The sequence below is a fragment of the Cervus canadensis genome, chromosome 16 (genome assembly GCF_019320065.1).
Source record: "Cervus canadensis isolate Bull #8, Minnesota chromosome 16, ASM1932006v1, whole genome shotgun sequence".
NCBI classification, from domain to species: Eukaryota; Metazoa; Chordata; class Mammalia; order Artiodactyla; family Cervidae; genus Cervus; species Cervus canadensis.
The window spans coordinates 7,561,037-7,570,745 of NC_057401.1; the positions used below are offsets into that span (position 1 = coordinate 7,561,037).

Below are 9,709 nucleotides of genomic sequence, written 5' to 3' on the forward strand. Positions count from 1 at the left end.
CCTTCATCTCTAGAGACCACAGACATATTATTTTCGTCTTTTCCTATTTTCCCTTTCAAACCCTCACCCCAATACACATATATTTTTTTATGCCTAAAGTGCCAGGGACACAAAAGTCTTGCTTAATATGCAAAAGATAAGCTCCCATTCAACCTCCAACTTTTCTAACAGACAAGTCACCTTTATCATCCTTAAATCTCTTTCCCACCCTACCTAGACTTGTTGGTAGGGGACTTACTGCAACAGGTGAAAATGGGGCCTCAGGACTTCTGAATGGAGGCTCCAAAATGTAGATGTGTGACAAATGGAAACATTTCATAGCCATCTGCAACCTCAAGGTTGTAGATACAAACTCTCTTGTCTTTCTCTTTTAAAATGCTAGGTCTTTGGAACTGCAGTTTGTGAGGTAGTGAGAGATGAGCAGGAACAGCCAATGGAACCACCCGGTGGTCAAGGAGCTCAATAAGCCAAGGAAGAAGGAACAAAGAATGGCAGGTGCTTTTCACAACTTCTCTGTAAAACTTTGCATCTGGTTTTATAGGTGACAAACATTTTTTATGGTTTCTACTAACAATTTTATAATTTCTATTGATCCCTAGAATGCTCATGATATACCCAGATTACTAAACATACTATCAACAAATCTCATTGTTCGTCACTTTCTCCCAGCTCCCCTGCCCCCATCATGCGTGTAGCTCAGGATCTATTCGTTCTGCCAGTCACTTCAGCACTGTTAAAATGTGCCACAGGTGGCTCAGACAGTAAAGAACCTGCCCGCAGTGCCGGAGACCTGGGTTCAGTCCTTGGGTGGAGAAGATCCCCTGGAGAAGGGAACAGCAACCCACTCCAGTATTCTTGCCTGGAGAATTCCATGGACAGAGGAGCCTGGCAAGCTACAGTCCGTGGGGTTGCAAAGAGTCAGACACGACTGAGCGACTAACACTATAACACACAAAATGGCTTTGATAACAAATACAGAATACCATCCTTAAAACATTCCTTAGTAGAAAACACTGCATTCTTCCTTCACACAATATGAGCTGTCTTAAGAAATAGGTGAAGAGCATTTGAGAGAAGGATGGATGTGGTGTCCCACAAAACCTTTAACATGCTGCTGGGTGACTTACACCTTTGATACTGACTACGTGACGAATGGTATAAACCATAATAAGCAAACGTTACACTGCAAGATCAAAGCCTCAGTGGGAAAGTACCATTAATCACACCAAACACGTATTTGCTTTTTTTGTTGGCATCAAAATGTAATTGTTTCTGTATAGTTGAACATACCTCATGGTACAATGCTGAGCCAAATCTGTGTAGCTGGCAACATAAAAGGAAAGCTTATCGTCTTTCATCCATTGTATGAATGTGTTTTCCTCCAACCAAAATGATCATCTTGCATTAAAGTTTATTCTGTCCTCCTCTATCTATGTTGCCAAACCCAGTGCTTCAGGTTTGAGTAAGTACAAAAGAATGATCTATGTTTGTCCACTGGGCAGATTAAAGAAACGGCTTCTTTAATCCGGAGGTAGAGGGAACGAGGTCACAGACATATTTGAGAATTTGGAAAAAAGCTCAGATTTTCATCCTAAAATAATACACATTCACTCATATTCACCCAATTGTGAATTTACTTTTCAGGAGGTTCTTAGCCCTACCAGAGCCCTACTCATGGTCCACAGGTTAAGAACTCATACATTTGAACAAAAATTTCATAGGGTACAGAAATTAAATCATTTGCATTTCTTGGTAGCAATCCTATTACCTAAGATTAAATATGACAACATTTTAAGTAGGATTTAGTAATAAACCAGTTTTTAGAAAGGAGCTTTGAGGATCCTTCCCCTTTTGACCCCTCACAAAGAGCTTGTCCATAAATATCAGCAAAGCACCCATCTGATAAGGGGGTATTACAGAAAAATATATAAGGAACTCATACAACTCAACAGCAGAAAAAGAATAATCCAATTAAAAAATGGATCCAAATAACATTTGGATAGTATTTTCCCAAAGACGTCATCCAAATGGCCAACAGGTACATGAAAAGGTGCTCAGCATCACTCATCACCAGGGAAATGCAAACAAAAACCACAGTCAGAGGGTGAAACTGGGAAAGCTTAAGCTGAATCAACTCTGAATATTCATAGGAGCTCCAACACTCTGGCCACATGGTGCGAAAAGCCGACTCATTGGAAAAGTCCCTGATGTTGAGAAAAATTGAGAGCAAGAGGAGAAGGGGGAGACAGAAAATGAGGTGGTTAAATGGCATCACTGACTCAATAAACGTACGTTCGAGCAAACTCCAGGAGATAGTGAAGGTCAGGGAAGCCTGGCACACCTCCATTCATGGGGTCACAAACAGTTGGACATGACTGAGTGACTGAATAACAACAACAAAAGCTGAAAATAGGATATCTGCATAATCTCAAAGTATCTCGGAGAGGACACTGGCAACCCACTCCAGTACTCTTGCTGGAAAATCCCATGGACAGAAGAGCCTGGTACACTGCGGTCCATGGGTCAGACACGACTGAGCGACTTCACTTTCACTTTTCACTCTCATGCGTTGGAGAAGGAAATGGCAACCCACTCCAGTGTTCTTGCCTTGAGAATCCCAGGGACGGCGGAGCCTGGTGGGCTGCTGTCTATGGGGTCGCACAGAGTCAGACACGACTGAAGTGACTTAGCAGCAGCGGCAGCAGCAGCAAAGCATCTCTCTTAAATATTTCTCAATTACAGTGCTCGCTTCGGCAGCACATATACTAAGGTTGGAACGATACAGAGAAGATTAGCATGGCCCCTGCGCAAGGATGACACGCAAATTCGTGAAGCGTTCCATATTTTTTAAAAAAAAAAGAGAAAAAAAAAATATTTCTCAATTACAAAGGGAAAAATAATAACCTAATGGTAGAGAAACCTGGCCTGCAATGCTTTAATTAACTAAGCGAGCAAAGCTAAAGTCACCAGTAATAAGACATATAGACATCATGAACACCTGACATGGCACTCTGAGAAAGACACAAGGTCACTTGTGTGATATTCTTGCTCAAAACTCGTAACCTGAATCTAATCATGAGAAAACATCAGACAATCTCAAATTGAGGCTCATTCTACAAAATAACTGACCAGTCTAAAGTTTCAAGGTCATGAAAAACAAGGAAAGTAAAAGTCGCTCAGCTGTGTCTGACTCTTTGCAACCTCATGGACTATACAGTTCATGGAATTCTCCAGGCCAGAATACTGGAGTAGGTAGCCTTATCTCTTCTCTGGGTTATCTTCCCAATCCAGGAATCAAACCCAGGTCTCCCTCATTGCAAGTGGATTCTTTACCAGCTGAGCCACCAGGGAAACCCAAGAATCCTGGAGTGGGTAGCCTATCCCTTCTCTAGCGGATTTTTCCCGAGCCAGGAATTAAACTGGGTTCTCCTGTTTTACAGGTGGATTCTTTACCAGCTGAGCAACCAGGGAAGCAAGACTAAGGAATCATCACAGATTGGAGGAGATTGAGGAGACACAACAATTAAATGCAATGTGGGGTCCTGAATTGGACCCTAGAACATAAAAGGAATATCAGGGAGAAAACTGGAGGACCTGGCATGTTCTCATTAACAGCCTTGCACCAATGTTCATTTCCTGGTTTTGATTGTTGTTAACTTTGGGGGAAGCTAGAAGCTGCACTATTCCTAAAACTTTTCTGTAAAACTAAAATGACTTCACAATAAAAACATGATAAAATAAAAATCCTAGGGTTTTGAAGCCTTATGTCCTTGAAGCTTCCATTTTTACTTAGTTCTCAGGCAAGAGCTAGAGATCTCATTCCTTTGTTTAGCCCTGAGGGAACAAGCCACCTTCCACTCTAGTAGCCCTACTCTCCTCCATCTCAAGTCTGACATTTGCCTCTGAGGATTCAGCGTTCAAGCAGCAAATATTTATTAGTATCTCCTTTCTGCCAGACCCTACACTTAAGGCAGGTATGGCTCTGTCTTCTCACAGCTTACTTCTTCTCTTATCCATTCAACATTTCGTCAATTACTATTTAAGTGAGTCACCACTCAGATTTTAAATACTGTACTTACCCCTGTCTTTCCAGGATGGATCTAAGAGATTCATATTTTTATCTCCTATACTGCTGAGAAAGAAACCCAGAGGAGAACTAATCCATGTTACTATTTGGACTATTAATGTAACAGTTTATATTGGTTGAGCTTAACATTATCATGAGTGTTCCTCTGACTATCAAGTGACCCTCATGTTCTGTTTTCTAAGAAAATCTATCATTGATCACACAGCTTCCTTATAGCTACAACAGAGACAATGTTCTATTTACAAGAACAACCAGTTACCTGAGGTTCTTTGCAAGAGCTTGATGTGTTCACCTTTTAATGACTTAGATTCACCACATCTGTGGTTAATTTTTTTTTTTTAAAGCAGCTTGTTCTTTTGTTCCCCTCAGCTTTACTGAGGTATAATTGACAAATAAAGAGTGTATATGTTTAAGTTCTACAGTGTGATGACTTGATATACATATACAGTGATTACTACAACCAAACTACATAACATATCCATCACCTCACAGTTATGACCTTGTTTATAATTGTGTTTTATTTGCATTAACTTAACACACTTACTGCAAAAACAGTAACTTTGATAGAGTAATAGTGCCAACTTCAAAGTTGTGAAAATTAATTAGTATATGTACATTGGTGAGAACAATGCCTTAGTAAGCATATTATTAGTATTAACCATTATTATCTTTCTTGTCCATCATTTTCCAGTTTTGATCACTCTTATACTTATTGTTAAAGCAGAATCAAACATGGTCTTCTTTACAAATTGACTCGAGAGATTGAAGGTGGGAGGAGAAGGGGACGACAGAGGATGAGATGGTTGGATGGCATCACCGATGCGATGGACATGAGTTTGAGCAAGCCCCAGGAGTTGGTGATGGGCAGGGGAGCCTGGTGTGCTGCAGTCCATGGGGTCGCAAAGAGTTGGAAACGACTGAGCGACTGAACTGAACTGAGAGAGTTTCCTACCACTAATGATGCACTATCTTGCACTATCTTAAATAACTTGTACTCACAACATAAGCAAATAAAACCACATTATGTGGATGTCTATGGTAATAATGTTGTGTAGAAAATCATGTGTATGACCTCAGAGCATTCTCCTAGAAATTATAGAAAAATGAAGTTCATATATGCTACTATCAACAAATTTCATGCAATTGTCTATTTTCAGTTCTTTCTCATCACGTGGATCTTTTCCCATTGAAAGATAAGAATGGGTTAGACAGGTGAGCCTCAAAATCTTTTTTCCTAAGGGGAAAACTGTAAAAGAAAAAAAAAAAAATCTGACCACTGCTTTCCACTTGTTTTCTATGAGGAAACTGTTTTTGACTCGAGCCTTCTGTTTTTTTAATTGGGAACACTTTGTCAAGAATCTATCTTAGTACACCTGAAACTAATATAACTTCAATTATATCTCAATTAAGAAAAACTTTATGTGAGTGCAGAGTTTTAGAGTAGCGTTTATTGAAAATTGTCAACCCTCATTAACAGAATTCTAAACTAAAACCCTTTTGGTCAATATAGCCATCACACAGTCACAGCTAGTACAGTAAATTTGAAGAAAGAAAAGTCTGCATTAATATATATGTTTAAAGACATAATCCTGCTTAAAATTTCTTCTATAGCACTAATAATCCAATGGGAACTCTCTTCTTACTTTCATGAATAGGGGTCTTATTTGTACATACTGCAAATCATACTATTTGCTTCCCAAACCAAAGACTTGTAAGCAGTCTCTCTCAAATCAGTTAAACCCCTTATTTTATAGTGTATACAATTAATTTATTTTAAAAACATCCTTTATATTAGAAAGCTTCAGCCTAACCTTTAAGTGATACAAATGATGTTAATAATCAGAGAAATTAAGAAAAAGCTCCAAAGAGGTTCAGGGCAAGCGTACTTTTCATAACCACAAACATGTGAGTAACACAGTAAAGCATCTAACACACTTTGGTATGTCATTGCATTTATCTTCACAACAATCCTACAAAGGAAGTGACATTAACTCCATGTGACAGATATGGAAGCTGAGGCCCAGGGACTTAGGCAAGATCACGTAGCTCGTGTTCCTTCCAAACATTGTTGAAAAGTTTCATCTTTAATTAAAAATGGGTGTTGGTTAGGTTTTGTTTCCACATTTCTGGCTAGCATCTAATAATTATTGATGACTTCTGAACCCACTGTGTCAACATTACAATAGCCAAATATCTTCATTGTTTTCTGAGGGAACTCACCTTACTACTCAGCACCACAAACTTGATGGAGAGAAAAGGCTATGGAAAAAGCAGGTTTCTCATGATTTTCAAAGTAACACTGCCACCTCGTGGACTACCAGTGAGCTAGTGGTTCTAATGCATGGTTTAAGTTCCACCTGATTAAAATTCCCAATGGGCAATAAGGCCAGTTTCCAGAAACATTTTACATTGCAGCTCTCAGAAAATACAACCACTTCATCTTGTACACAGTGACCACACTGCTGTTTTCATGTGAACCGCCCAAACTGGACCCAATAAGCATTCCTTCATTCCATTCAGTTATTCAGCACATTTACTAAGCACCAACTAGGAATCGTGGATAAAGTCAAGAATACAAAGAAGAATAAAGACATATTCCGTGTTTCTAGAATACTCCTGCAGTGGATGAAACTAGGTACTCTTCAACCAGACTGTCTAAGTTCAAATCCCAGATCTGGCACAAACCAGCTGTGTGATTTTAGACAAGTCACCTAAACTTACTGTGCCCCTTCAGGGTCACTATGTGTAGAATGGGAATAAGAGTAGCCCTTGCCCCCAATAAGGTTAAGTATCTTATTTACCCTAAGGGGCTTCCCTGGCGGCTCAGAAGGTAAGAATCTGCCTACAATGCAGGAGACCCCGGTTTGATCCCTGGGTCGGGAAGATCCCCTGAAGGAAATGGCAACCCGCTCCAGTATCCTTGCCTGAAGAATTCCATGGACAAGAGGAGTCTGATGGGCTATTGTCCACGGGGTGGACAGGAGTCAGACACGACTGAGCAACTTTTACTCACCCTCACTCAACCTATGGAATACAAAGTACCTGGGAGGAGAGAAGGTCTTCACTCTAGAATTAGGGTAATTCACATCAATTTATCCCAGTATACACACCTCAAAATGCACAAGAACTTACGAAAAAGCATACTCAATGTATAACTGTGTAAGAGTGGAGAGTCTAAATGCCCATCGAGGGAGGACTGGCTAAACTGATTATGGCCCATCTTGTTCAGCGAGATAGGGCAGGATAAAGAAAAGGATGAAGCAGAGCTCTGTGTACTAAGTTGGCAGATTCTCTGACGCACAGTAAGTGGAAGTGAAATGCAGAGCAGCAAGTATAACGTACTCCCATTTGTTTAGAGTTGAGGGTGTATGTGTGTGTGTTAGTCGCTCAATTGTGTCCGACTCTTTCCCAGCCATGGACTGTAGCCCACCAGGCCCCTCTGTCCATGGGATTCTCCAGGCAAGAATACTGGAGTTGTCATTCCCTTCTCCAGGGGGTCTTCCTGACTCAGGGATCGAGCCTAGGTCGCTTGCATCAAAGGTAGATTCTTTACCATCTGAGCCACCAGGGAAGCCCAGAGTTGAGGGTGTGTTTGCTCTTTTATTTAAAGACGTGTAGACTACTTGGGGAAGAATGTTGTGTGGATCGCCTTCCTGATCCTCTGCTCCAGACTCCTTCTAGGTTGTGTTCAGAACTGCAGAGCTGGAAGACTACAAACCACATCTCTCAGACTCCACTGCAGATAGTGCTCTGGATGCAGGATTCAGTTCAGTTCAGTCACTCAATCATGTCCAACTCTTTGCGACCCCATGAATCGCAGCACACCAGGCCTCCCTGTCCATCACCAACTCCCAGAGTCTACTCAAACCCATGTCCATCAAGTCGGTGATGCCATCCAGCCACCTCATCCTCTGTCGTCCCCTCCTCCTCCCAACCCCAATCCCTCCCAGCATCAGGGTCTTTTCCAATGAGTCAACTCGTCGCATGAGGTGGCCAAAGTATTGGAGTTTCAGCTTCAGCATCAGTCCTTCTAATGAACACCCAGGGCTGATCTCCTTTAGGATGGACTGGTTGGATATTCTTGCAGTCCAAAGGACTGTCAAGAGTCTTCTCCAACACCACAGTTTAAAAGCATCAATTCTTCGGCACTCAGCTTTCCTCACAGTCCAACTCTCACATCCATACATGACCACTGGAAAAACCATAGCCTTGACTAGACAGACCTTTGTGGACAAAGTAATCTCTCTGCTTTTTAATATGCTGTCTAGGTTGGTCATAACTTTCCTTCCAAGGAGTAAGCGTCTTTTAAATTCATGGCTGCAATCACCATCTGCAGCGATTTTGGAGCCCAAAAAAATAAAGTCTGACACTGTTTCCACTGTCTCCCCAGCTATTTCCCATGAAGTGATGGGACCAGATGCCATGATCTTAGTTTTCTGAATGTTGAGCTTTAAGCCAACTTTTTCACTCTCCTCCTTCACTTTCATCAAAAGGCTTTTTAGTTCCTCTTCACTTTCTGCCATAAGGGTGGTGTCATCTGTGTATCTGAGGTTATTGATATTTCTCCCGGCAATCTTGATTCCAGCTTGTGCTTCTTCCAGCCCAGCGTTTCTCATGATGCACTCTGCACATGTTACATAAGCAGGATGCAGGATTAGGCGCCACTAATCAGATACACTCACACAAGATGTGGAAGGCGGGAGGCAGAGGGGGCCAGCTTCCTCTGTGGTCCTCCTGAGTGCTGCTGATGCTGTCCCCACACCCCTCACACAGCTGTCCTAACAGGTAGGGCAGGTGAGCCTCAGTGCTTCTGGACCACCCTCCCCCATTCCTTCCCAAGAAAACCTCTTCTTAAACTTTGTCATTTGACTTCGTATGTAATACTCCACTTTATTGTTCATCAATAAGGGCCACTCTCTATTGATTCTTTTTTTTTTTAAATTACTTACTTTTTGGCTGCACTGGGTCTTCATTGCTACACATGGGCTTTTTCAAGTTGTGGCGAGCGGGGACTCCTCTCTTGTTGCAATGGCTTCTCTTGTTGCTGAGCCCCAGGGTGTGCGGGCTTCAGCAGTTGGGGCACACAGGCTTATGTTCCCTGCATTGGCAGGATTTCCAACCACTGGACCACCAGGGAAGTCTTCCCCATAGATTTTTCAACACTGTAGCTTCTCGCTTGCTGTCTCTCTCTGACGTTATACTTGGCTTTATTCCGTCATAATTCTTGGCTTGTTCACCAGCATATTTCATGTCTCCAGCTTACTACCTTTAACACACAAACTAACTCCTCAACTCCACACACACCAACAGTCCACCAACCCGGTCATTCTCACTCCCTGGTGACCTCATTTCCTTCTTACCCAGCTGTGACTCCGCGGTGCACTGTGCACTGCTTTCACGTCACAGCAATGCCCTGGTCCCTTTCTTAATTATTCTGCACTCACTGATGAAACCTCCGCTGGTGATTAAGTCCATACCTCAGCCTACCCCACATCTGCATCCTCAGAGCCAAACGTGACTAGAGAAAAATAGTCATGCTGACTGGGCTTGCCTGAAGTCTGTAACACTTCCCGCACATAGGCCTGAGCTCTGCTGGTAATGCTACTTCCCTTTCTAGTACTT

At 42.0% G+C, this 9,709-nt stretch overlaps 1 non-coding gene across 1 annotated transcript; it reads left to right on the top strand.

Moving 5' to 3' along the window:
- Positions 1 to 2,741: 2,741 nt before the first annotated feature.
- On the top strand, positions 2,742 to 2,848 carry LOC122454686. Its single transcript, XR_006273492.1, has one exon. It is a non-coding gene; the product is annotated as a U6 spliceosomal RNA (small nuclear RNA).
- The last annotated feature ends 6,861 nt before the right edge of the window (positions 2,849 to 9,709 follow it).